The following is a 25,277-nucleotide window of genomic DNA, read 5'->3' as shown; positions in this document are numbered from 1 at the left end:
AGGGCTCCCAGAATCCTGGCCCGCAGCCGCTCTCAGATCTGCCCCGAACCGGGGCTGCCGGCGGGGGTCGCCGCCCGCCCTCTCGCCTGCCTTGGTCACCCCTCCTGCCGCCGCAATCTTGGCTGGAGTTGTGGATTTTCCTGTTTGCGAGATTTTCCACGCGGGTGGAGGCGATCAGGCTCAAGAGGAGGAATTTTCTTCTTATTTATTTTTATTTGTAATTTTCTGGTGGCAGTTTGGTTGTGCTGGGGATTCCCCCCTCCCCTTTCGTCCACAATGCATGGGAGAGCGAGCGGTCTTGGCGACGGTGGCACTGGGCTGAGATGGCGGGGCTGGTAGCCGCCGACCGGGAGGTGAGAGATGCGGGAGAGGGAAGGAGTTTTGCCTAAGTTCTCAATCAGCGCCCAGAAGCTGGTCGGCCGGTCCTGGTCTGGGCAACCAGTGGGAAACTTCCCGGGAACGCGGTCTCTGGGGGGGTGGGGTGAGGAGACGGCTCCCCAACACCTCCATACGCTTCCTCCAGCCGCGGCGGCCCCTCCTCGCCGGTGCTTGAAGTCGAGCCGCCCCCCTCCTGCCCCCCTCCCGCCGCCTTCCCCCTCCCTGGCGGCTTCCGGATCTGGACCGGGCTGCTTCAAATACTTCCCCTGGAGACCCTTCTCCATTCCCCGCAGAGTCTGCCCCAGAGCCCCCCTGCCTTGTGCCTGCTAGGTCTCATGCGTGGCCAAGTAACCAAAGCTGACAATGAAATCTTGCTCCTCTGTGTAGGTGTGCAGGAGTCGGGGTTTCATCTCTCCTGGGGCTGCTGACCCTGAGCCCAAGGCTGGGGGAGGGACTTGTTTGGGTTGAAGAAATTGATGTGGGATGGCGCCAGGCAGGCAGAGGGTGGGTGGGGGCGTGTGTCAGAGGGCTTGGGGTGTGCAGCCGGGGGTCGTGGAGGGTATGGCGATAGGCTGGTGCCTTCAGGCATGTCGAGGGCTACTAACCTCAGCCTCCTCCCCTCCTGTACAATGCGGGCTGAGAGGTGATCCCGGGGGTGATGTGTTTGTGTGACGAAGTGTTTGTCTCCCGTGATCCGCGGCTGACACTACCGCTCTGGTGACCTGGAGATCGATGACAGGGCCCCTCCCTCGGGGTGGGGGTGGGCGCAGCAGAAGGGGGAGGGGAGTGGTGGGAACGTCTTTTCCCTCTGGGGCCATGGGCAGGGAGAGGTAGCCCAGAGAATTTCAGGGGACCGCAGTCCTGAATGGGGGGAGCACAGTCCTAAGAAGAGGGGGCCCTGAGTCAGAGCCCTTCAGCTACTGAAAGCTCCCAGATCCTTTTGCTTCTTAGGGGTTTGGAGGGAATGTGTGGAAAATTTGAGGGGCTAGCTGTTGGTGGTTTAGAGTGGGAGAATTCGTGAAAATCAGCCTTAATTGGATTCTCAGTCAGACAGCCTAGGCAGGTGAAAGCCTTCCTCTTCCTATCTAAAGAGGGGCTTCCTGGAGGACAAATGGTACCTTTAGTGGCTGAGGACTGGACTGTGTGCAGACCCGCTCTGTGGCTAGGTCCAGGAATAGAAAGGGTTAACCCTCCCCTAGAAATCTGTCAGCCCCTACACAGCAGGGACACATTGTTGGACCCTCTGACATGCTAACAGCATGACACTGCTGACAGGGGCAGCAGATTCCAGACCCTGTACTCCCCCTTCCTCTGAGGCAGCAGCTGAAGCTCAGTACAGGTCCTAGCTGGGTGGGTCCCTCCCTATTCAGGGACCTTAGGGAAGATGGAAAGGGTCCAGTGACCCTGAGGAAAAACAGGTTCCAAGCCAATGCCACTGAGAACTGGCAGGGGTGTCACTGTGGGAACTGAGGTGAAGGAAGGAGGCCCTTTTATTCTTTTACCCTTTGCCCAGGCTGGACTGGCTGGTTCCTGCTCAAACCTTTGCCCTGCGCCTCTCACCTGCATCCTGCCCACTGACAGCTGAAGGCTAGAGCTTTGGGTGACTTTCTGACCCCCCACGTTGGACTATGAAGTCCTGGCAGTTGAGGGCAGCCTGGCTGAGGTCCCCTGGGAGGCAGGATTGCATGTGACAGCTTTACTATGGCTCCCTCCTCACCACTATGGCCCAAGTGCCTCAGAGGAGAGTTGTTTGTGGGGCTGCCTTCTGGCTCTTGACACCCTAGGTTCTGACTTCCATTTCCTGCAGACAGAAACTTCCCTCAGAGCCCCCAGGGCCAGGCACACTTCAGACTCTCACCATGTTCTGTGTTTGGCTGGACAAACAAGAGTGAATGGATCTGTAATGAATGAATCAATGAATGAAAGGGAAGGGTTCTCAACTGGAGGCACCTTGTTATTGTTTTGGGGTTTTTATGAAAGCCTTTCTTATTATTATTAACATATGCATTTTAAAATTCGGTTCACCAAAAATCTAGAAGATCGAGAAAAACAGACAAACAAAAAGGTTACTGCGTATCTTAGGGGTCCCAGCAATGCTTAGATTTTCAGGTAGTTCTTCCCCGGACTAATGGATTTGTTAGTTGATTGATTTTTTTTAAGGTATTGTCGTCATTGCATATATTCAGATGTATATCCTGCTTGCCCTTTTTTTTTTTTTCTCCTGGCGATAACGCCAGTCTTTTCCTGTTTTGTAACTGGCTCTTCATAAACACCATGGTTAATGTCTTCAGGCTTTTCCAGTCAAGTGGATGTACTGTAATTTACTTAATATGCCCCTTTTGTTCAGCATTCTGGATGTTCCTGATGACTGATGTAGTGGGTATATTTTGTGTAGAGAGCTTTTTCTGATGTTTAAGATGATTTCCTCAAAATGACGCTGTGCCACTGCTGTTGTTGTTGCTGCTGTTGCTGCTGCGGCCGCCGAAGGCTCCAGCATGCCTGCAGTGAAGAAACAAGCTCCTCTAGCTTTAAAAGTGGGACACTGTTCTCCTTTCTTCCCCACAGTCTAGAAACTTCCACCAGAGCTGAAAGGAGCCTCAGCAATGAATCACGGGTCTGATCTCCCTCCTTTGACAGAGAAGGAAACCAGAGCCCAGAGAGGGGAAGCAAGTCCCAAGGTCACACAGCAGTCTGGGCTGTGTAGCACCCAAGAACTGGCTCCCCATCTTACCATTTGGGTTTTTTGCATCTGGAAAAGATTCTTGGAGGTAGCCTAGGCTGACCTTGCACATTTCACAGATGGGAGAACTGAGACTCCAGGCAAGGAGAAAAGCACCAGCTTGCCTTGTGTAGCTCCAGCTGAAGCTACAGACAGGCCCCAAGCCCTTCAATGGCATACACACTGCTGGGCTCTTAGATCCAGGACCACTCAAGTCACCAGCCTGAGGTTAGCCAGCTAGAGACTTCATGCCTCTGGCCTCGTGACAGATCCCCTTCCTATCTTGCCATCCTGCTTTCCAGAGGGAAGGCTGAGAATCCCTCCTCACCCCATGCAGACCTCACCAGTGAGGGTTCAGTCCAGAGACTGGGGGGGGGGGGTACCTGTGGGGGGGAGGGGGTGTCAGGTGGCCAGTATTCAACAACCTGGAGCGGCTATGCAGGGCTGGGTGCTACAGCTGTCCAGGGCATCTGGGGTCAGAAAAGACCCAGACCAAGTAGGTAGCAGACACGACCTGGTATGGTGACTTCTCTGTTCACTGGATCCCCTGTGGGGAAAGTGGCAAGGCACCCCAGTCCATAGACTGGGGGGGTGCTTGTGGAGGACAAGGAAGTTGTGTCGCTGATTCTCTTCCTGACGGCTGGGCCTTTCTGTGTTCTCCTTGGCAGCCTGTCAGCCATGAATGGCCAGTGGGTATGCCTCCCCATGCTGTTGTGTCTGTCTGGGTCCCTGTGTGTGGGTGTGGGCACATGCCTGTGAGTCTCTGATCTCAGGTGTGCATCTCAGGGATTATATCACTGAGCTTGGGAGTGTGTGTGTGTATATGTGTATGTGTGTGTGTGTGTGCATACCCTTCCCTCCTAATGGCCCCAAAGGGATCCAGGCATCAGATTTTTGTGCTTCTTTCAAGGTTGCAGCTGGGTGGGTAAAATCGAAGGACGGCCTTTGACTGTGTGTGTGGGGGGGGGGTACTGGGGGAGGGAACAAAAATCTTAAAAGACCATCTTCCCTGTGGTCTCCAAGGAGATCAGCCTGTGAAATGATCCGCACGTTAATTAAAAACGATTATATCCTGATTGAGCCATTCCTGCTCACAGCCCCCAGCCAGGGAGACGATGAGGCTGAGCGCCAAGGGTGTGGGACGGGCAGGGTCCAACCGCAGGGCTCTGTGGGGAGCATGTTTAGAGGGGGCCCTTCTGAGAGGTGTTTGGTGGCTTGTGCCCAGTTGGATCTGGACTTCTCCCTTAAATGTAAGGATTTTCCCAGGATGGAGTGGTGACTCTGAGGTCCCAGGGGCTGATGGCAGCCACCCGAACTCCATGGATCTTCCCCGCCCCCCCTCTGCCTGGCAATGGTCCTGTTTTTACAGCTGTGTGTCAGTGTCTGTGGTTCCAATTCCACAGAGAAGTGACTTGCCTCAGGTCATGCAGTTGGAAATTGGGGACTAGACCCAGTTCTCTGGCCTCAAAAGCCCAACCCCCCCACCCCCATGGCCTCTGACTCTTACTGTCAGCTCTTCACCTCTGCAGAAACCAGGCCCTGAGGCTAACGTCTTTTCCTCCTCCAATGGCACCATCAAGATTGGTCCTATCAGAGCCCCCAGCTGCACAGGGCAAAGGTTGTGTGGTCCAGCGTGTGGGAAGCTGGATGGCTTGCCACCCAGGCAGCTCTAGTCTGTCATCTTGGCCGACCTTCCTGCACTCCTCCCCTATGTTAGCTGATGGAACTGCAGCAGACCAGCCACAGGTGCCCCTGAGGCCTGCTGGGTACTCAGGCGACACTCCTGTATACACACACTTAAGATTTTTCTGGGAGAGGGCTGGGAATATGGCTTATTGATAGAGTGCTTACCTAGCATGCTTGAAGCCCTGGGTTCAACTCCTCAGTACCACATACACAGAAAAAGTTAGAACTGGCACTGCGGCTCAAGTGGTAGAGTACTAGCCTTGAGCAAAAAGAAGCCAGGGACAGTGCTCAGGCCCTGAGTTCAAGCCCCAGGACTGGCAGCAAAAAAAAAGGTCCAGGCCTGGTGCTGGTGGGCCTTGGATAGTTCTCAGCCCTAGGAAGACTATGCTGGTCACAGTGACCAACCAGGTGGCTTCCAGGATGTTATGCCTAGCATCCTGCGTTGCTAGGGTTCATGCGTGACACGTATGCAGGCAAACTGGCTTATCTCATCATTTATGGAGATGGGGCCTGCTGCTTTACTCCTCCCTGCCTCTGTGCACCTAGCCCCTCCCCCAGCCCCTCTGGAAAGAGGGGGACACTGTAGGTCAGCAATAACCAGAGGCCAGCAAAAACAGTGGCCACCAGCAAGAACTTTTCTTGTTTCTGTGAGCCTCAGTTTCCCCTTTGGTCAACGGAAGCAGAAGTTTTGGTTTCCTTTTTCCTGATGAGACTTGTTAGGAGAGTAAAGAAAGTCAGGTCAAGTTTATTTAAGTTACTGGCCGTGTCCAGATGTGCAAAGGGGGTCGTGGTATATCTGGGACCTAGAGTCAGCTGGCTTCTGAGGAAGGAGATTCTCTAAGAAGCACTGAGAAGCCCTTCAGTGCTTCTTAGACAGTGGGGGTGCAGCTGCATCGTTTACCTGCATCGTTCTCAGCAACCAGAATCCAGATGTTTCCCTATATCCATACCCTTGTTTTATAGGCAATTACCTGATTCAGCAATCCACCCATGGACCACATATGGACCCCCACAGGGAGAAGAGCATGCATACACACACCACTTATTTATTTAGTTAGTTTGCAGTATTGGGGCTTGAGCTTTATGCATGCTAAGTAAGTGCTTTACTTTTTGAGCTGCACCCCTAGCCTTTTTGTTTGTATTTTGTTTTTGAGGTAGGGACTTGCTACCTTTGCCTAGGCTGGCCTGGAGTTTGTGGTCCTCCTGCTTTCATCTCCTGAGTAGCAGAGAGTACAGGTATGTGCCACCATGCCTGGTTCTATGGGAAGCTCTTCTGTTCAAGCTAGGCCTGTGGGGCCCTGGCAGGAATGGGGTCGGAGGTGGTACACTCCTCAAGCAGGTGCTGGGGCATGAGAAAGGCAGATGGAAGAGCACAGCAGGGCTTTCCCAGGGCAAAAGGAGAAGAAGGTTCTGTCCTGCCATGGCCACTTGTGCCACAGAGGTCCAACACTGGGCTAGCTCGCCGTCCAGGGCTTTGGGCCAGAGCCCCTCCATGGCCGGAATAAGCTGTGGGAGGCAGTAGGGCAGGTGGTACCCTCAGAGGCAGGCTCTGCAGGCCTGAGAGCCATTGGGGTGCCAGATACGGTGCCAGCCTTGAACATGCCACACATCCAGCTGGCCCTCAGACATCCTATAGGTGAGGCTGTGAGGGCAGAGAAGCCATGTCTGGACCAGGCTGACCTTATGCTGTGTCTCGTGTATCCAGTGCCCACCCGATCTCATAGGTGGCATTTCCTGTCCTTCAGTCCTCCCTCAGCATTGCTGACCGCATGACCAGGAGGACCTCCCCTGAGAAAGTGCAGGCATCCTGGAGGAGGGAACAATACTCCTGCAGATGGAGGACCATTGGTGACTCTATGTACACATCAGAACCAGGAATCTGGGCATGGGAATGAAGGTGTGTGTGTGTGTGTGTGTGTGTGTGTGTGTGTGTGTGTGTGTGTGTGTGTACACTGTGAGCACCTATAGAGGGTCAAGATAGGCACTGGGGAGAGGGAAGAAGGAGCTGTGGCTGAAAGGACTCTGAGGTCTGACTTCTGTGGAGGGCTTTATCCTGAGGCAGGGGGAAGGTAAGGGGCTGTGAACATGGAGTGCAGCTGCTGCAAAGGCTCAGAGGAGGAGAATAAAGAGGGGAGCCCAGTAGGGCCTGAGAGGCCATGAACTGAGCCACCTCAGGTACTGGCTAGTCATCAGTGCTCCTTTCCAGGCCTTTCTTCCTCTTCTTGACTGTGTGTGGGTGTGGGTGTGGGGGTGTGTGCGCACTCATGTGTCCAGTTCTGGGACTCACACCCAGGGCCTCTTTTTTCTGTTCTAGACTGCCACGCTACCATTTGTGCCATGCCTTTTAGTTCCAGCTTTTTGCTGGTAAATTGGAAGTAAGAGTCTCCAAGATTCGTCTGTCAGGGCTGGCTTCAAACCTCTGTTCTAAGATCTTAATCTCCTGAGTAACTAGGATTGTAGGCATGAGCTACCAGCTCCTCCTCCTCCTCCTCCTCCTCCTCCTCCTCCTCCTCCTCCTCCTCCTCCTCCTCTTCTTCTTCTTCCTCCTCCTCCTCCTCCTCCTCCTCCTCCTCCTCCTCTTCCTCCTCCTCCTCCTCCTCTTCCTTCTCCTCCTCCTCCTCTTCCTCCTCCTCCTCCTCTTCCTCTTCCTCCTCCTCCTCCTCCTCCTCCTCCTCTTCCCCTTCCTCTTTCCTCTCCCCCTCTCCTTCCCCCCTCCCCTTCTTCTTCCTTCTCCTCCTTTTTTTTTTGGTGCCAGTCCTGGGGCTTGAATTTAGGGATTGGATGCTGTCCCTGAGCTTTCTTTTCTCAAAGCCAGTGCACTACCACTCTAGCCACAGCTTCACTTATGGCTTTTTGTTGTTGTGAATTGGAGATAAAGAGTTTCATGGACTTTCCTGCTTGAGCTGCCTTTGTACCACTATCCTCAGATCTCAGCCTCCTGACTAGCTAGGTTTACAACATGAAGCACTGGTGCCTGGCTGGGTCTTGAATTTTTTTTTTTTTTAACCAGTCCTGGGGCTTGAGCTCAGGACCTGAGCACTGTCCCTAGTTTCTTTTGCTCAAGGCTAGCACTCTGCCACTTGAGTCACGGTGCCACTTCTGGCTGTTTTCTGTATATGTGGTGCTGGGGAATTGAACCCAGGGCTTCAAGTATACGAGGCAAGCACTCTTGCCACTAGGCCATATCCCCAGCCCCTGGGTCTTGACTTTTTTTTTTTTGGCCACTCCTGGGCTTTGGACTCAGGGCCTGAGCACTGTCCCTGGCTTGTTTTTGCTCAAGGCTAGGACTCTGCCACTTGAGCCACAGCGCCACTTCTGGCCATTTTCTGTATATGTGGTGCTAGGGAATTGAACCCAGGACCTTCTGTATACGAGGCGAGCACTCTTGCCACTAGGCCATATCCCCAGCCCCTGGGTCTTGACTTTTGATGGACAGTGGTACAGGGCAAAAACTTCCTCCTTTCCACTGTCTCTGATCTGTCTCTCTATGCAGCTTCTGTGCAGGCCTAGGGGCCCATCCAGAGGAAAGCTTGTTCTGATATGCTCTTCAAACTCCAGCGATTACCCAGAGAAGCCCTGCCCAGCCCTCCTGCACCCTGAAGCCCTAGAGGAATGGTTAAGTCTCAGCTGGGAAAGGAGGTAGTAGTCCTTGGGGATGGTAATTAAAGCATAGAAGTTGTCACTCTCTGAAAGAATGCTAAGCCCTGAAACAGAGGGAAAAACGGCAGCTACAACCTGGTAGGGTGTCCAGCAGAGGCCAGGCCAAAGCCTGGTTAGTTTCAGTCTTTAAACCCACCCTATGGGTAAAAGGTTCTTTCACTCCCATGTCATACAGTTAAAAATTGAGGCTTAAGCTGGGTGTTGGTGGCTCACACCTGCAATCCTAGCTACTCAGGAGACTGAGATCTGAGGATTGCAGTTCAAAGCCTCGAGACACTTATCTCCAGTTAACCACTCAAAAACCAGAAGTGGCACTGTGGGGCTGGGAATATGGCCTAGTGGCAAGAGTGCTTGCCTCATATACATGAAGCCCTGGGTTTGATTCCCCAGCACCACATATATAGAAAGCAGCCAGAAGTGGCGCTGTGGCTCAAGTGGCAGAGTGCTAGCCTTGAGCAAAAAGAAGCCAGGGACAGTGCTCAGGCCCCGAGTCCAAAGCCCAGGAATGGAAGCAAACAAACAACAACAACAAAAAAAAAACCACCAGAAGTGGCACTCTGTCTCAAGTGGTAGAGCACTCCCTTTGAGCAAGAAAGAGGCTCAGGGACCGCACCCAGGTTCTGAGTTCAAGCCCTATAACCGACTAAAAGAGAAAAAATGAAAGAAACAGGTTTGGAGCCCTGAAACAACTCTGTCTGCAGTTCTTTGAGGTGATGAAGAGTCTGGGACAAGCCTGGGACTGCAGGCTGCTCAAATCCTTCTTCCTGGCTTTTGGGGGCAGACAGTGCTTCCCTTAAAGGAGGCCTGTATTACCGCAGGGTCAGATAGACAGCAGCCATGATGCAGAAGTGGGTTTGGGCTGGGTAAAGCTTCCTAAGACTCCTATTGACATTCCCTATGTTTGAGAATTCATCTGGGGGAAGGGCTGGGATCACAGTTTACCTAGAAATCATCCATCCAGGGCCTCTTGCTGAGCTGCCATTCATGTATCCTTTGCTGGGTGATATGAGGCCAGTGATAAACCTCTCTGGGCATCATATTCTCCCATGGTTCCTCTTTGCCTTCACAGTGTGATTGGCTGAAGATGCAGCAGTGAAGTAAACAGACCTTACTGATTCCCAGATACCTGCTAGGGCTTCCACACGACTCAGGTCCTATCACTTGCCAAAGGTGGGTTTTGTTACCCTCCCCATTTAACAGAAGAGCACACTGAGACCCAGAGAGACCACTGAAATTCACATCTATAATCCTAGCTACTTGGGAGGTAGACATTAGGAGGACTGTGGTTTGAGGCCACCCTGGGGGTGGGGGTAGGAGGGAATTAGTGAGCCCTTCATCTCAACAAACAAGACAGGAATGGTAGAGCACTTCTGATTTCCCAGGTAAGCAGAAGAAATAAGAATGAGGATCAACTGGGCACTGGTGGCTCATGCCTATAATCCTACCCACGGGGCTGAGATCTGAGAATCAATGTTCAAAGCCAGGAAAAGTCCGTGAAACTTTTTTTTTTTTTGCCAGTACTAGGGCCGGAGCACCATCCCTGGCTTCTTTTTGGTCAAGGCGAGCACTCTACCACTTGAGCCAGTGTGCTACTTGTGGCTTTTCCTATATATATGGTGCTGAGGAATTGAACCCAGGGCTTCATGTATAGGAGACAAGCACTCTACCACTAGGCCATATTCCCAGCCCCCATGAGACTCTTATCTCCAATTAACCACCAGAAAACCAGAAGTGGCGCTGTGTGGCTCAAGTGGTAGAGCACTAGCCTTGAGCTGAAGAGCTCAGAGACAGTGCCCAGGCCCAGAGTTCAAGCCCCACAACCGACCAAAAAAAAAAAAAAAAAAAAAAAAAAAGAGTGAAGATCAGTCTGAAGACCCTGAAGACCCTAAAGTAAAAAAAGTTTGGGTTATTGCTTTAGTAGTAGAGTACCTACCTGGCAATCGCGAAGCCCTAAGTTCAAACCCCAGTACTGACATACATACATTCTTTTTCCTTTAAGAACCCATCAGGTTGACAGTTGCTAAGTTCCATACCTACAGAGCACCATAGGCAGAGGTGAGATAGGGATGTCCCCTCCCCACAGGCTGGAGCTACTCAATCCTTCACTTAAATGTAGGTTCTCATCCTGGCACCCTAGCTTTTACTCATCTCAGGCAGATCACCTGTCTAAATGCTATAACTGAAGTACTCATTGTAAACTGGGTCTGGAAAATGTTTCCCAGGAATTCTCGCCACACACACACACACACACACACACACACACACACACACACGTACCAGGTGTGAGGAGGACTGCCTGGGGAAAGATCCAGAGACGTATGGGAGGTGTAGCCTGTTAAGTACTTGGTAAAGCCTGATCACTAACACCAATTGGATTCCGCCTGTTCTAGAACAGGATATACTCACTACAGTCATTCATGTGACCCTCACAGTGGCCCCAGTAAAGCATCAGGGTCCCAGCTTTTTGTTTCCATTTTTAGCAGCCTAAAAAACAGGAGAGGTGAAGTGATAGAGTCCCCAGTCCCGGTGATGGCAGGGTTTGGGTAAGGGCCCCTTCCCCTGACTCCCAGTCCAGTGCTCCTTCTGATCTAAGACAATTGGAGAAATCAGCTCTTAGGTGGTTTTTTTTTTCCCGTGTGCATTTTAAAGACCATCCTTTTAGTTAATATGCAGGAGGGATTTCGATGTTCTCGTACATAACCTTTTGCTGAAACGACAACGTGCGATAAAAGTGTCCCAGGAGAAGCAATGCAATTTGGGCTGCGAGGGACAGAGAATACCAATGCAGGGGGCCGGGATGCCCTGGCTGCTTGCTGTACTACTGGTGCTGGCCTCTGCCTCGCTGCCATCTTGGACCCTGGGCTCATGTTCATGCAAACTCCTGTTCAACTCTGGTTTTCCTTTCCTAGAAAGGGATGGTCAGACTTGGGCTGGGAGGGATAGAGAAGGGGGAGGAGACAGATGTGGGAGCTCCATATCCAGGCCAAAGCCAGCTCATGGAGGGGCTAGACAAAGGGGCTGTGCTGAGGGCATACTAGAGGGCATGATCAAGCTCTATTCATGTCTGCCCTTGGTCCCAAAGGATCAAGGAAAGGGGGCTCTGGAGGTTCCAGTTAATTGAGGCTGGTTCTAAATTGGGAGACTTAATAAATGGTAATTATCTTCCTGTGGGAGCCGACCAGAGCAGAGCTCCGCTGTGGGCCAGGAAGAAGAGGGGGGACGGGACAGGGCCCCTCCCCTCCTACCACCTAGAGGCTCTGAGTTTCCCCACAGAGGCCAAGGCACAGGGACAGCTCCTGCAAGATGAGGGTACAGCCCCTCCCTCCTGTGAGGTTCCATGTGTGCAAGTGTGTCTCACGCATGCCTGTGTCCGCAACCTGATATTCTTAGGCACTCTCAGGAGACATGGCTGTGTGCTGACACTGACCCATCCTCCACCTCCTGGTCCCCTTTCTGAGAACAGCTGTCTTCCCTACTTCTCCTGCCTGGGAGAGAGACTCAGTTTGAAGTCTCCACAGGAGACTATCCCCGAGTTCTGCCTGGCTGAGTAGAGAGATGGGAGCCTGTGGTCACTCAGAAGGGCACAAGTAGGTATGCAAGCATCTTAGGTGTATAAGCAGGTGCTAGGTGTGTGCCCTTCAGAAGTGGCTTTGGGAACCACCAGTTGCAGTGGAGCAGTGATGAGCTGCCCAGTCTTGTCAACTAAGACTTGTTGGGGGCTGACAGAGCCCTCTCGTTCCTTGGCATCCCCAGGATGTGGCCCATAAGAGACCTGGGAGTGTAGGTGAGGTTTTTAGTGGTGTAGTGGGTGTGGCGGTGGATATGAGGTAGATTGCCATGCCGTGTGGGCTCTGAGGGGTGGTGTGCACTTGGCAGGTAGAAGTGTCTGTGATGCCCACTCTGTTCTTCCCTTCCCTGGCCTCTCTCACAAATCCCGCAGGCTGGGCAGGGCTGCAGTCACAGTGGATACCTTGACTATTCCTCTTTCCCCACCCCTGGGGCATTGACTTCTGCCAGCCCAGCTCTTGACTTCAGGAATGGGCTCTGCCAATGACTGAGTAGGTGGAGGCCCACGCATTGTGCAGTCTCTCCAGGAGACCCCGAGGAAATGAGTTTCTGAGCTTCTTCAGTGTCTGAGCCAAGCAGAGACCTTTGCCATGGTCATTGCCAGACGGGAGCTGGAACAGTTCCAGAAAAGGATGTTTTTAGAAGCGAGATTTGGCACTTTTGGCGACATTTCTAGAGGTGCGGTTGGGAGCGTTTCTGGAAGAGTATTTTTTTTTTTTAAGATGATGGAGTAAGAATAGTTCTGGGCACATTTTGGAGTAAAGATGAGGTTTTTCTGGATTCTGAGCATTGTCAGAGACATAACATTTCTGAGAACTAGAATCTTTCTAGAGAGAAACTGTAGTGCCTTTGAAAGTGGAGTGTTTTTGTTTTTTTTTCTTGAAGATGATACTGGAGTATTTCTGGAAATAAAAGAGGGCCCTTCTGGAGCTGAGGTATTTTTGGAGCTGACATGCATCTCTGGAGAGGAGATGAGGAATTTCTGGAAGCAGAGCATTTTTGGAGTCAGGATAGAGCCTTTGTAGAGCATGCTGGCGTTTCTGGAGATGGATTATATTTGAAGAGAAGAGGATGGGGATATTTCTGGAAAGTTCTGGAGCTAAGGAATTTCTGGATTAAAAGGAAGCATTCCTGAAGAGAAAATGGGTTGGTCTCAGGAAGAAGGGGCCTTTTTTTTGAGAGAAGATAGATGATTCTGGAGAGGGAGTTTTTTTTTTGGGGGGGGGAGATGAAGGGTTTAGCTGAAAGCCTCTTGAGATGAAATCTCTTCCCTGGGACCCCTTTGTGGGCAATGGTTCTAAGACCCAGGGACAAAGGTGGTTCCCGCCTCTCCTGGGAGTGGCAGAGCAGACCATAGAGACCTCTGTAGAGATCAGCACTGTGCAGGAACCTCCCCTGAAGGGAGGCCCAAGCCTTCTCCATCCTGATTTGGAGATCTACACCCCATCTCGATATGGAGCCCTACAGCCTTCAGGCTTACTCTGGGCTTGGAGAGTGATTGAAAGGTTAGATTGCATTCTGTTTTCTAAGAGCCAGCCAGGGCTCCCCACCCCCTCCAGCCCACTGGGCTGTCCATTCCCCAACCCCAACCTTCATAAGCTGACCCTGGGCAAAGGCCCAGGTACCTGCCTGGGCACAGTCTGGCCATGGGGTGCCTGACCACCTCCTCCTGTGCCAGATACTGAGGCCTGTCCCCACTTGAGCCAGCCCGGAGCCCTGCAGTAATTATTTCTCTTTCTTAATTGAAATTTCAGCCTCAGTGATCCTGACTGAGAGGTGTGAAGAGGCAGACACACTCCCCTCCTCCACACATCCACACAGCCATGGCCACAGGGTTCCTCCCGGCTTCTCACACCCCTGGTGCCAGCCAGTGTGGGCACAAGGTGCAGAGCTACGGCTCAAGAAACAGGTCCAGGCAGTGGACTCTGGCTGGCTGTGGCCATGGAAAGGCTGGACCACTCAGCCCTGAGAGTTTGGGGGAACAGAGCCAGAGGGCCAGAGACAGGCTGTGAGGGGATGTCTAAGCTGGGTGGTCTGAGGAAGTGGGGTCCCTGGAGAATCCTCACCTCCTACCTGGCAGGGACGAGTGGGAGTGAGGTGGGCTAGTGAAGGGCTGTGACTCAGGCAGCGTGCATAGCCAGTGCGCAGTGACTGCTGATGGCAGCAGGCCCAGTTCCTGGTTCAGGGCTGGGTGAGTGAGGCGCTGCTGGTGGGGTGGGCTGGCCGGGGAGGGGTGGGGGGGGTTGGGGGGCACTGTAAAGCCTGTTTTCCTGGCTGTTGTGGTCAGGTTGGGTGGAGCATCAGGCTGAGTCAACTCTCTCTCTCTCTCTCTCTCTCTCTCTCTCTCTCTCTCTCTCTCTCTCTCTCTCTCTCTTTCCCCCTCCTCCCTGTCTACCTGGGTGGTCCCTGCTGCCCCAGGGCCTGGGCCTGGTCTGTCTGTTGTGGGGGGAAGGAGAGGAGGGCGGGACAGAGGACTCAAAAGGACCAGGACCAGTGGGAAACAGAGGTGTTGGGCTTAGCTTACCCAGGCCCACCCTCCACATATTCCACCAGCCTCTAGCCACATTGGTCGGCATGCAAGTCACCCAGCCCTGCACCAGAGCACCACTGGGCTTATATGCTGACTCCCCTGGCACATGCATGAATCCAGAGATCCAGTGTGTGGCCTCTGGGTCCCAACCTTCTCCATCTGTAAATGGGCTGGGTTGGCAGGACTTGTCAAGATTGGAATGACTTGCTGAGTGCCCCGTGCTGCTACTGGCATGCCTGGTGGCCCAACATCCTGCACTGTGGGAACTGGGTTTTATGACAAAAAATAGAGGCAGTGTCGAGTGAAGAGGAGGAGGAGGATCAGAGATGCTACCTGCTGCGTGCACACCAGCAATCACACACTGAGTGGGCACACACCCACCATTTGCTCTCAGAAATACCAGTAAACCCAGCCAGGCCGCTGCCTTGTCAGTAGCCTCTCACCGCCCACCATTGCTGGAGGTGTATGGCTGCTGCTGCCCTCCAAGGGGAGGGGGACAGAGATGGCTGGACAGGACAGGACATGTCAGTCCCCAGGAGCTGGGGAAGTAGAAGGCGGGTGCAAATGAAAATGCACAGTTCCATTTGGTTCCCAGTCCTGACAGGTAGAGTTGAGGAGGAGGAGGGCAGAGGCAAAAGATGATGAGGAAGGGAGAGGGTGCAGCAGGAGGAGCGGATAGCTGTGGTCAGGGGTGGTGGCCCTTACCTGCCAGCCAGGCGGGGAATACTCTTGCAGTTGCAGTTCCAGAAGCCCCATTCCATGTGTACATTCCAGCACTGCTCCCCTCCTCTGAGCTCTGCATTGCTCCCCCCCTTCCACTACCATGTGGCTCTTCTGGCTCTAAACTAAATCCCTCCTACCCATACCCCCCACCCCCCAGCCTGGAGCTGGGTCCTCCCTGCAGTGATCAGGCTGGGGGCTGGATCATTTGGGGACTAGCAGAGGCTGCTTACAGTGTGTCTCAGGCGCCAGCCTGGCCAGCCAGTTGGCCGCTAAGGCTGACCTTGTCACCTTGGGCTCAGACAGGGCCATGACTACAGCCCTCCCCTGTGCACAGAGCCACCATCTGAGCTTCTGTGACTCACCCATGCAGGCAGCGTCCTCATCCCCACTGCGAGTGTGGGAGCCTCTAGCTACTGTGGCCCCACCCCAAGGAGGACTGCAGGCCAGGTGGCACCTCTCCCAGAGAGGATAAGCCAGGGGCAGACATCAGCTTCACAGACAGTAGGGGTGCTCACCTGTGTGAGCTGGGGCCTAGGGTCCACTTGGAGCCTTGGGAGACCCTCATAGACTTGCACTTTCATGGGGAGTCTCTATGTGACATTATGCTGCCCCTATGATCCATGCCCCCTTAGGAGGCCTTGGGCCAGGGTAGCCTGTTCCTCTTTCACTGGGGAAGCTCTCAGTCCCATGGCCAGTGATGTGCCTCTTCCTTAGAAATGCCATCAGTGGGGTGGAGGTGGCCCGGGGGGGGGGGTGGACCTCGGGAGAGTTGGGGCCACTCTCTCCCCTCTAACCCTGCACCCACCTTGATGAAAAACTGGTTTGTCCTCTTTCAGCCCTGGAGAAGCCCAGGTAGTGGAGAGAAGTGACACTGTGCCAGAGCCTTGTTGTACAAGCCAGGCTCAGAGAATGGAAGAATTTGCCCCAGGTCACATGGCCACCTAAGGCCAGCTGGGATTTGAACCCTGTGTCCTCAGAATGGGAGGCTGCACCTTGCTTGACCATAGCTCCAGAGGAGGGAGGCCTGGTGGACAATACAATTTTTGTGTGTGTTTATTTCTGGCTCCCCCTCCCCTCCCTGTTGTCTACCCAGGCAGCAGGCCCCCAGGACAGACCCCGTCTTGGTTTTCTTCAGAACAAAGCGGCCTCTGCTAGACACGCCAAAGCGGAGGCTTCTGTGAGAGCAGGTGAAAGAAACCCAATCTTGCCTTTTGTTACTCAAGGAGGCAGTGAGGGGAATGGATTTGCCCTTGAACAGGGAGGGGCGAGATTAAGGGCGTCAGGGAGGGCTGGGGCAGAGGTACCTGAGCTGAGACACCAATCTCCCCCCCCCCCCAGCATCAAGAGAGAGGGTGGACACCGTTTTAGTATGCAACACATACTCACCCACTCACACATACACGTACATGCGCGCACACACATCCCCCACCCTCCCAGCTCCCCTCTAAACCAGGCATGTAGCCTCTGACCAGCAGAGGGGGGAAAATGAGAAAAGGAAAGAGAAAAAGAGAGATTAGTGGGGGAGAAAATCCGATCTGGAGTTACCTTAGTTACCAGCTCCTAATGACTCGCAGGGCGGGCTCAGCCACCTTCTCGGGTAGGAGGACCCCCCTTCCCGAGCCCCTCCATCACCCCATTAATAAGACTAGGCCCTTGTTCGTGAGTTCTGCAGCAGAAAGGGAAGAATCAAGGACTTTTCAATAAGAGAGAACTCCCTGGGTGGTTTTGAATAGTTGCTTTTTGTGTGGCAGGGAGGGATGCGCCCGTCCTCGGCTCTCTGCCCTGGCCGCCTCCCTCTGCCGCTCCGTCTGGAGCCGCCTGTGCTGGGGTCTGCACATGGATGAGCGTGCTTCTCCCCAGCTCAATCCTTTATTGTTCCTGCCCTTTCCTCCTGACACCCTCAGCTTAGTAGAGGGCCACAGGCTGCCTTGCATCTCAGGAAAGCCAGAGAATCCCTGAGGTTGTTCTAAAAAGGCTTAAAACCCGGCACTCAGTGCGAAGGGAACAAAAGCAGGCTCCTTGCATCCAGGGTGCTGGGCGGGTGGGCCAAGGCCAAGCTCATGGCCGTTGCTGCAGTGCCAGTGTGGATGGAGAATGAATGGAGGAGAGTCTGGCCGAGGGGAGAGGACAGAAGAAAAAGGAGGGAGATGTGTAAATCCGTTTTATCAGACACTGCATATCTTAGGCAAGCACATTTCAGCTCTTTTGGCTTTTGGCAAGCTGGTCCTACCCTTTAATTTTCTAATAAAAAGGAATTACGTTTGCTGAAAAGGCAGTAACCAGCTTCATGTCAGTGTCTCTTGTAGGGACCATAATTCCCTTCTTGGGTGCCTGCCTGCTTCAGGGGGGTAGGTGGGCTCCTGTGGCCACAGGGGATGATGCTGTGTGGGGGCCGGGAAGCCTGGACATTGGAGTACACAGCAGATACTTTTTTCATCCCCAGCCCTCCCTTAAACCACATTGCTAGGCACCCAGAGATACTGAACTCAAGGACTTAGCAAGTACTTAGTAAGTACTTGTATGGAATGAATGAACTTAGTCTTACTGTGGAGGCCTGGGGTAGTGGACAGGTTGCTCAGAATGGGGAATCTGAGTGAATAAATGGACAGTGAACAAATGAATGCTCTCCAGAGCCCGGAACCACTTAGCTGGAAGAAGTTGCCAGTCCTACTCCCCCATACCTTGTGACTGGATTCCTAGAAATCACCCAAATCCTAGCTTCATTCCTTTTTAAAATCATGTAATCCAGGTGCTGGCTCACACCTGTAATCCTCACTACTTAGAAAGCTGAGATCTGAGAATCACAGTTCAAAGCCAGCCAGCCCCCCACCCCCCCAAAAAAATATGTGAAGACTTTTATCTTCAATAAAGCACCAAAGAGCTGAAAGTGGAGCTGTGGCTCAATGGTAGAGTGCTAGCCTTGAGCAAAACAAAAGCTCAGGGACAGTACCCAAGCCCTGAGTTCAAGTCTCAGGAAGGCACACACACACACACACACACACACACCAATGTACCTGTTTAAAATATAATTTTGTTATTATTAAGGTACTGTACAGAGGGGTTACCATTTCATAAGTCAGGTAATGAATTCCTTTCTTTTTTGGACATCACCTATTCCTTCACTTTCCCTCAGTTTCCCCCTCCCACCTTGCTCAAAAGTTGCATAGTCCACTTTCCACATAGTGTACACTGAGAATCATGACTGCATTTGTTCATTCTGATTCCATTCCTGCACCTCCCTTGTCCCCTCAAAAGACAGAAAAAAGAACAAACAAAATGAAAGAGAGAGAGAGAGAGAGAAGCCAGGCACTGATGGCTCATGTCTAGAATTCTATCTATTCGGAGGCTGAGATCTGAGGATCAAGGTTTGAAGCCAGCCAGGAAAGTAAAGTCCCTGAGACACCCCTCACCCCCCACACACACCTGCCAATTCACCAGCATAAAGCTGGAAGTGGAGGTTGTGGCTTAGGTGGTAGGGTGAAAAAGCCAGGTGAGAGCATGAAGCCCTGAGTACAAGCCCCCAAACCAGCACCAAAAAAGTGAAAGGAAAAACAAAAGAAAGAAGACTGGAGATGTGACTTAAAGGATAGAATGCCTGCTCAGCAAACTGATGCCCAAGTTCAAATTCCAGTAGCACTGTAAGAAACAGAAAGAGAGTGTGAGTCACAAGTTCATGCATCTCTGTGCCTGAGTGTCCGGAGTCAAGGGCAGGCATCCATTAGACCCTGACCGGGTGCTGGGAATTGTATGCATTTCCCACCTGCTCTGGGGTTTTGCTTGATGCAGCCTTTCTCATTGCACTCTACTCCTGTTAGCCCTTACCTATCTCTGTCCCCTTTGATCTGAGTGTGGCTCAAATCTCTGGAGACTGAAGGGGGCACCCGCCAGCTCTCTATTCAGGGTCAGAGGAAGTACACAATGGGTCCTGATATAAGGAACTGTAGGGATGGTTCATTTATGGCCAGCTTTCCCATCATCATGCAGTCTTCCATTTCATCCCAGTTTCAACAGCCCTTACCACAAGTGAGCACTTTAGTAAACGGCAACCTTTGTTATGTGGAAGGAATCTACCCTCAATATTTCTCATGTCCCTACTGTGGGCCAGGCTCCCAGGATGCAGCACAGCACACTTCTGTAGGAGTAAGGAGTCTCCTGAGGGGCAGCAGCTCACCACCACTGGTACCCAGGTTCTATCAGAAACACCAGGGCCTGTGGGGTGGCAGATCTCACATGTAAGCATTTCCCTAGGCCCTGCCTGCTGATGTTCAGCTAGCAGAAATGTGCCCAGTGCACCCTTGTCCTGAGGCTCAGGGGAAGGATAGGACCAGGACATCCCTTTAAGCCAGACAGGGTTCAGTCTGCTCTGCTGTGCTCCATCAGGCAGTAAGGCTTCGACAAGCCCAGACTAGGGAGAGGACCTGGGGAGGGATTCCGGAGGGGAGACTAGCAGCAGCTACTGGGGGGGGGGGGCTGTCTCCTGCTGAGATTAGTCCTGGGTGTCTTTGAACTCCACCTTGCTGTAACATTTGCTGGAGTGTAAGCCCCATAGGAGGCTTTTGCTGGTTGTGGGGAGAGGCAGAACAGGGCTTGTGGCCCTTGGCCTGAGGACATAGCTGTAGCAAAGGGACTGGCTGGGTGCATGGAGAGGGAGCTCTGCCAGGATTGGTGCAGACCAGGGATGACTGGGGAGGTGGCAACTACTGGGACAGAGACTGAGTGTGTCATAGAGAGCCGAAGGGTGGCCTACAGGCAGAAGGAGGCCTTCCAGCTCTGGTGCACTTCCAGCTGGGAGCCCCTGCCTGCCAGGCCCACAAGCTCTTTTACCAGCACCTTCCAGCCTTGCTCCTCACCCTCACAAAGGTCTTGGTGTGGCAGGACTTCTCCTGTGACCACCAAGCTGGCCTAGGCCCCAGGGCTGCCCCTGCATACCCATTTGACACTCTGATGCTCAGCTGCTTCCCAGAAAGAAAGTGCTTGGCACAAAGGGAGGGAGGGAGAAAGATGCACTTTCGCATACAACCCATCTGGGAGCCAGCGTTATTCTCCTGACTCAAGGGAACATCTGTTCAGCTCTCTTTCAAAGAGGCGGGCAGAGACCCAGCGTCCTTGCACTGGAGGTAGAGTGCTTGGGCTGATCCCAGAGTCCCTGTCCTGGGGGATAAGATGAGCTACTACAGTCCCCAATCCCCCATGGACCCTTGTTGAGGGCTCCTGCCACTTCCTTAAGATGCCCCCTGGCTGTCCCTGCCTCCCCAAAGTTGACAAAGCTGCTGCTGGTCCCAGAGTGCGACTCTGTGTGTGTGTGTGTGTGTGTGTGTGTGTGTGTGTGTGTGTGTGTGCATGCGCATGCTTGCATGCTTGAGTGTATAAACCATCACTACACATACAAGCTATGTTTTTGAAAGATAGAGCTGCCAAACAAACTGCGTTTATTACATAATAATTAATTCATTGCCCCCATTTCTTAGTGCTCAAAGACATCCATAACTGCCTAACTGAACTTCTGCTGGGGGAACAGCCAACAGGGCCTCTAGCTCACAGCTTTTTGGCTCTGAGAAAGGGTACTACAGATACATGCCAATATGGCCTCTTATGTGGGGTAAATGCCTAGTACCCCTGAGGTTTCTAGAAGACATGGAGGCAGCTCTCCCCCACCTCATCACTTCCTTAACCCCTTTAGGAGGCTAGACGACCCCTCCCCGCCCTTCTCCAGCCAGTTCTGATCTCAAATGATCACCTGACACTTAGCCTGGGGAGTATGGGATGCTAAAGGAGATGGAGAGCTGGTTCCCACCCTGGAGGTTGCTGCTAGTGTCACCCTGTGAAGAAGACTGGGGCCTGGGCAGAAATCAAGACCATCTATGCTGAACTTGAGAGCGGCTGGGCAGGGGCCCATCCTTCCAAGCTGATGCTGAGAATGTGAGGGTTTCTATGAGATCCCTCTTACCTCCCAAGTACAAGGCAGGCTTCTGCTTTTAGCAGAAGGGACAGATGAGAAAATTGATGTTAACCTATACCATCTACCTTTTCTTACTCCCAGCTAATAATTTGTGTGACCTGGTACCCACCTGATTGTCCTTGCTTTTCAAGGCTAGATGTCCCGTGCAAGTGCCACACCAAAGGCTGCGTCGGGAACCTGAGAACTAGCGAGAGGACAAGGCCTAAAGGTGGAGGATGGTTAGGGATGGTTTCCCAGAGGAGCTCCTGGAAGGTGGAGTGGAAGGCATTTCTGTTTGAGACAGCATTTGGCCTGCTCTTGATTTTCATTTTCTAGGATTAGCCCAGGGTACCTTGAGTGTGCTGAATAAATATCCTGCTACTGATCCACAACCCTACCCAGGTCTACTTTTTACTATTTCTCATTTTTGGCAGCACTGGGATTTGAACTCAGGTTCTTGCATGTGGTAGGAAGGCCGTTTATCACTTGAGACACTGAGCCTCCAGGTGTGCTTTTTAAAAATACCTACTTTGTGCTACAAGCTCTTATGTGCTTTTCACCTCCGTCACCCTCTTTTACTTACAGGAGCAATCATGTGAAAGTAGGAAATTGATTCCATATGTTAGCAATGAGTAAGCTAAGTATCAGAAAGGGGAGGCAGCTTGGCTACCTTGACCAGCCACTACTAGAATGCCAGACAGAAGATGACAGAAAGCCAGGAGTGGTGACTGAGACCTATAATTCTAGCTACTTGGGAGGCAGATATCTGGAGGATTATGAAGATGGAAAGATAACCAAATTGCTGGGCACTAGTGGCTCATGTCTGCAATCCTAGCTACTCAAGAGGCTGAGATTTGAGTATTGAAGTTTGAAGCCACCCTGGGCTGGAAAGTGTATGAGACTCTTAACTCTAACCACCAAAATAGCCAGAAGTGGAGCAGTGGCTCAAGTGGTAGAGTACCAGCCTTGAATGACAAAGCTAAAGGACAGCACCCAGGTCCTGAGTTCAAGTCCTAGGACAGACAGACAGACACACACACACACACAAGTGCACGCGCAAAAAGGATTGGCAGAATGGGTCAAGTGGTAGAGTGTCTGTAGCCAATACAAGGCCCTGAGTTTAAACCCCAGTGCCACTACCAGCAAAAAAAGGGATGGGGGCTGGACGCCAGTGGCTCACACCTGTCATCCTAGCTACTCAGGAAGCTATGGTCCGAGAATCCTGGTTCAAAACCAGCCTGGACAGAAAACTCCATGAGACTTTATCTCCAATTAACCACCAGAAAACTGGAAGTGGTGCTGTGACTCGAAGTGGTAGAGTGCTAGTCTTGAACAAAAGAGCTCAGGGATAGCCCCAGGCCCTGAGTTCCAGCCCCAACACAAAAGGTGGGGATGGGGATTTGGAAGTATGGCTCAGGTGGTAGAGTGTCAGCCAATGAGCAAAAGCATCAGATACCAAGTTCTGGCATGGGTCCTGGTTTGGGACTAAATTAAAAAAAAAAAGAAAAAATAATGTTGGGGGTGGGAGGTCAGCTGGCATGCAACTCTAGCAGCATATGCAAAAGGATTGCAGAGAAGCAGCGGTGGTGTGGAGGTCTGTAGTGCAGGGAGTACTGCACTGTAGTGCTGGAATGAGAAGGAACAGGCATGGGCCATAGGGAGCCCTGAGCGCTGACGTCAGGGAGCTTAGGAACCATGGACTGGTGTGTCCTCTGAGTCTTTTCTTACTATAAAGCACTGGGAGCTTGAGTTCCTGGCAGGACTCTCATTTTCCTGCTTGTGTCCTGTTAGGAGCCTGGTGACAGGCACACCCCAGATCTACTTACTGCTCTTTCCTTGCTCAGGAGCTGGCAGCCAGACTGGCATGGAGCATCAAGGCAGCACATGACACATGAGCCCCCTGGTGCCTCCTGGACCTCCCCTCCAATCCTGCCATGCCCAGCTCCACTGTGCTTATCCAGAAAGAGACTGAATGGAGGCCAGCGTCTGCCCGTAAGCAGAGAGTTCCCGGCTCTTCGCACCAGCTGCCCGAGCTGCCTCCAGGGACAGTGCTGCAGCCTCCCCAGAGAGCCAGTGCTTCCTCTGCTTGCCGCCTAATAGCTCTCCCGGCTGGAGACGTCCTTGCTATTTAGCCTGCGTGGCAGGAGCCCTAATAGCAGCAGCTCTCCCTCCCTGCTCCTGCCTCCTGAGCCCCAGAGATCCCCTGTTCACCTCCTGAGCCTCATCCTCCCCACACCCCTGTTGGCCATCACAGCCATCAGGCAGAGAAAAGTACAGAGCCCAGGGAGCACTTTGCTTGTGCTGGGTGCGATTTTCTCCTCTGAGAGCCAGAGATGGCCCATGAGAGAGCCCCCATTTGAAGCTGAGAAAAGGGATAGAGATAGGCCACTGAAGGCTCCTCTTCCATCTAGGAGTGGACCATGCTCCCTCATGCTTCGAAACCTTCACCTTTGTGGGCCTGCCTGCCATACCTCTCTCTTCCCTTCCTCCCCAAATCCCCTCTCAATTTAGATCTCATCTCGGAAAACCTCCCTGTCCCATTTTACTAAAGGTGCCCTTTCTCGTCACACCAATAGCTCCTCAAGGACAGGGACTCACTGACACTACTTGCTTTTTTCTTCTTTGCAATAGTGCAGGGATGGAAACTAGGGATTCTTGCATGCTAGGCAAGTGCTCTACCACGGTGCTACAACCCCAACCCTTACTTCCACCTTCCATTGCCCCTGTCAGTATCCAGGTGTGGGGCATGTTACCCCCACAGGGCTTCACTGTACAATTCGTGCAGGAATAAGTGAGAGTGGGTGAGGGAGTTCCTGTGCACAGAGCAAAGCTTGATGCAGTAACAAGCCGGTGCTGACATCTCGAGACGTTCATTCTTGCTCTCTCTGCTGGTGCTTTACCACTTGAGTCATGCCTCCCACCTACATGTTTATTCTTCATGCTCATGAGGATAGCAAGTGTTTCTGTCTGGTGGGCCCTTCCTTCTTTTAATATGGCCCAACATGGAGGTCTGATGTGCAATAAGACATCACTCCCAGTTGCATTTCACTGGCCAGAACCCTGTCTGTGACCATATCCAACTGCAAAGGAGGCTGGGAAACATAGCCCATCTGTGGTTCAAAGGTTTTAGTGACTTGGAAGTTTCTAGATTATTGTGTGTGTGTGTGTGTGTGTGTGTGTGTGTGAGAGAGAGAGAGAGAGAGAGAGAGAGAGAGAGAGAGAGAGAGAGAGAGAAAGAGTTCTGGGGCTTGAACTTAAGGTCTGAATGTTCTACCTCTTGAGCCACAGCTCCACTTCAAGCTTTTTGGTGGTTAATTGGAGATAAGAATTTCATGGACTTTACTGCCTAAGCTGGCTTCAAACTTTGATCCTCAGATTTTAGCCTCCTTAGTAGTTAGGACTACAGGGATGAGTCACTGGTGCCCAACAATGTGTTAGTCTTCTTTTTTTTTTTTTTTTTTTGATGGTGGTACTGGGATTTGAGCTCACAGACTAGTGTTTGTTTTTGTCTTGTTTTTGCCAGTCCTGGGGCTTGAACTCAGGGCCTGAGCACTGTCCCTGGCTTATTTTTCCTCAAGGCCAACACTCTACCACATGAGCTACAGTGCCCCTTCCGGCTTTTTCTATATATGTGGTGCTGAGGAATCGAACCCAGGGCTTCATGTATATGAGGCAAGCACTCTACCACTAGGCTATATTCCCAGCCCCTGTGTGTTAGTCTTCTTAATCACCAGAGTCAAGTCCTTGCTGCTATGCCCTGTTCTCATACGGCCTTTTTTACTCCCACAGCCTTGGGTAAGTATCATTAGCCCCACTTAGAAACAAAGAAGCAAGGGTCCAAATGACCTGCTAAGGAGTGGAGTAGCTCTAGAAACACACCACTGTAGGCTGGAGACGTTAGGGCCAGAGGCTGAGAACATCCCCCTGACCACGTACCACACATGGGTAGGCTAATGTCTAGAAGAAATTACCTGTGCAGTTGAGCCTCAGTGTGTAACCTCTTTTTGTCCTGCCTGGTGCTCATGGGACTTTTGCGGTCCAAGGGTGGGGTGCATCCCTCTGAGAATCCCAGCCAG

The 25,277-nt window shown here is 52.4% G+C and overlaps 1 protein-coding gene across 3 annotated transcripts in view; it reads left to right on the top strand.

Moving 5' to 3' along the window:
- Rai1 (retinoic acid induced 1) overlaps positions 1-25,277 on the top strand; it is a 123,655-nt gene that overhangs the window by 42,188 nt on the left and 56,190 nt on the right. The window contains exon 3 of one of the 3 annotated variants that reach the window (XM_048366157.1): positions 236-353. The exons of the other annotated variants lie outside the window; for them this stretch is intronic. The gene's annotated coding sequence lies outside the window, so the exon portion shown is untranslated. The remainder of the gene's footprint in view (positions 1-235; positions 354-25,277) is intronic. 3 annotated transcript variants of the gene reach the window in all.

The sequence above is a fragment of the Perognathus longimembris genome, chromosome 17, assembly GCF_023159225.1.
Source record: "Perognathus longimembris pacificus isolate PPM17 chromosome 17, ASM2315922v1, whole genome shotgun sequence".
NCBI lineage: Eukaryota > Metazoa > Chordata > Mammalia > Rodentia > Heteromyidae > Perognathus > Perognathus longimembris.
The sequence above is the reverse complement of the archived record's forward strand: the minus strand, read 5'-3'. Positions and strand labels throughout refer to the sequence as shown.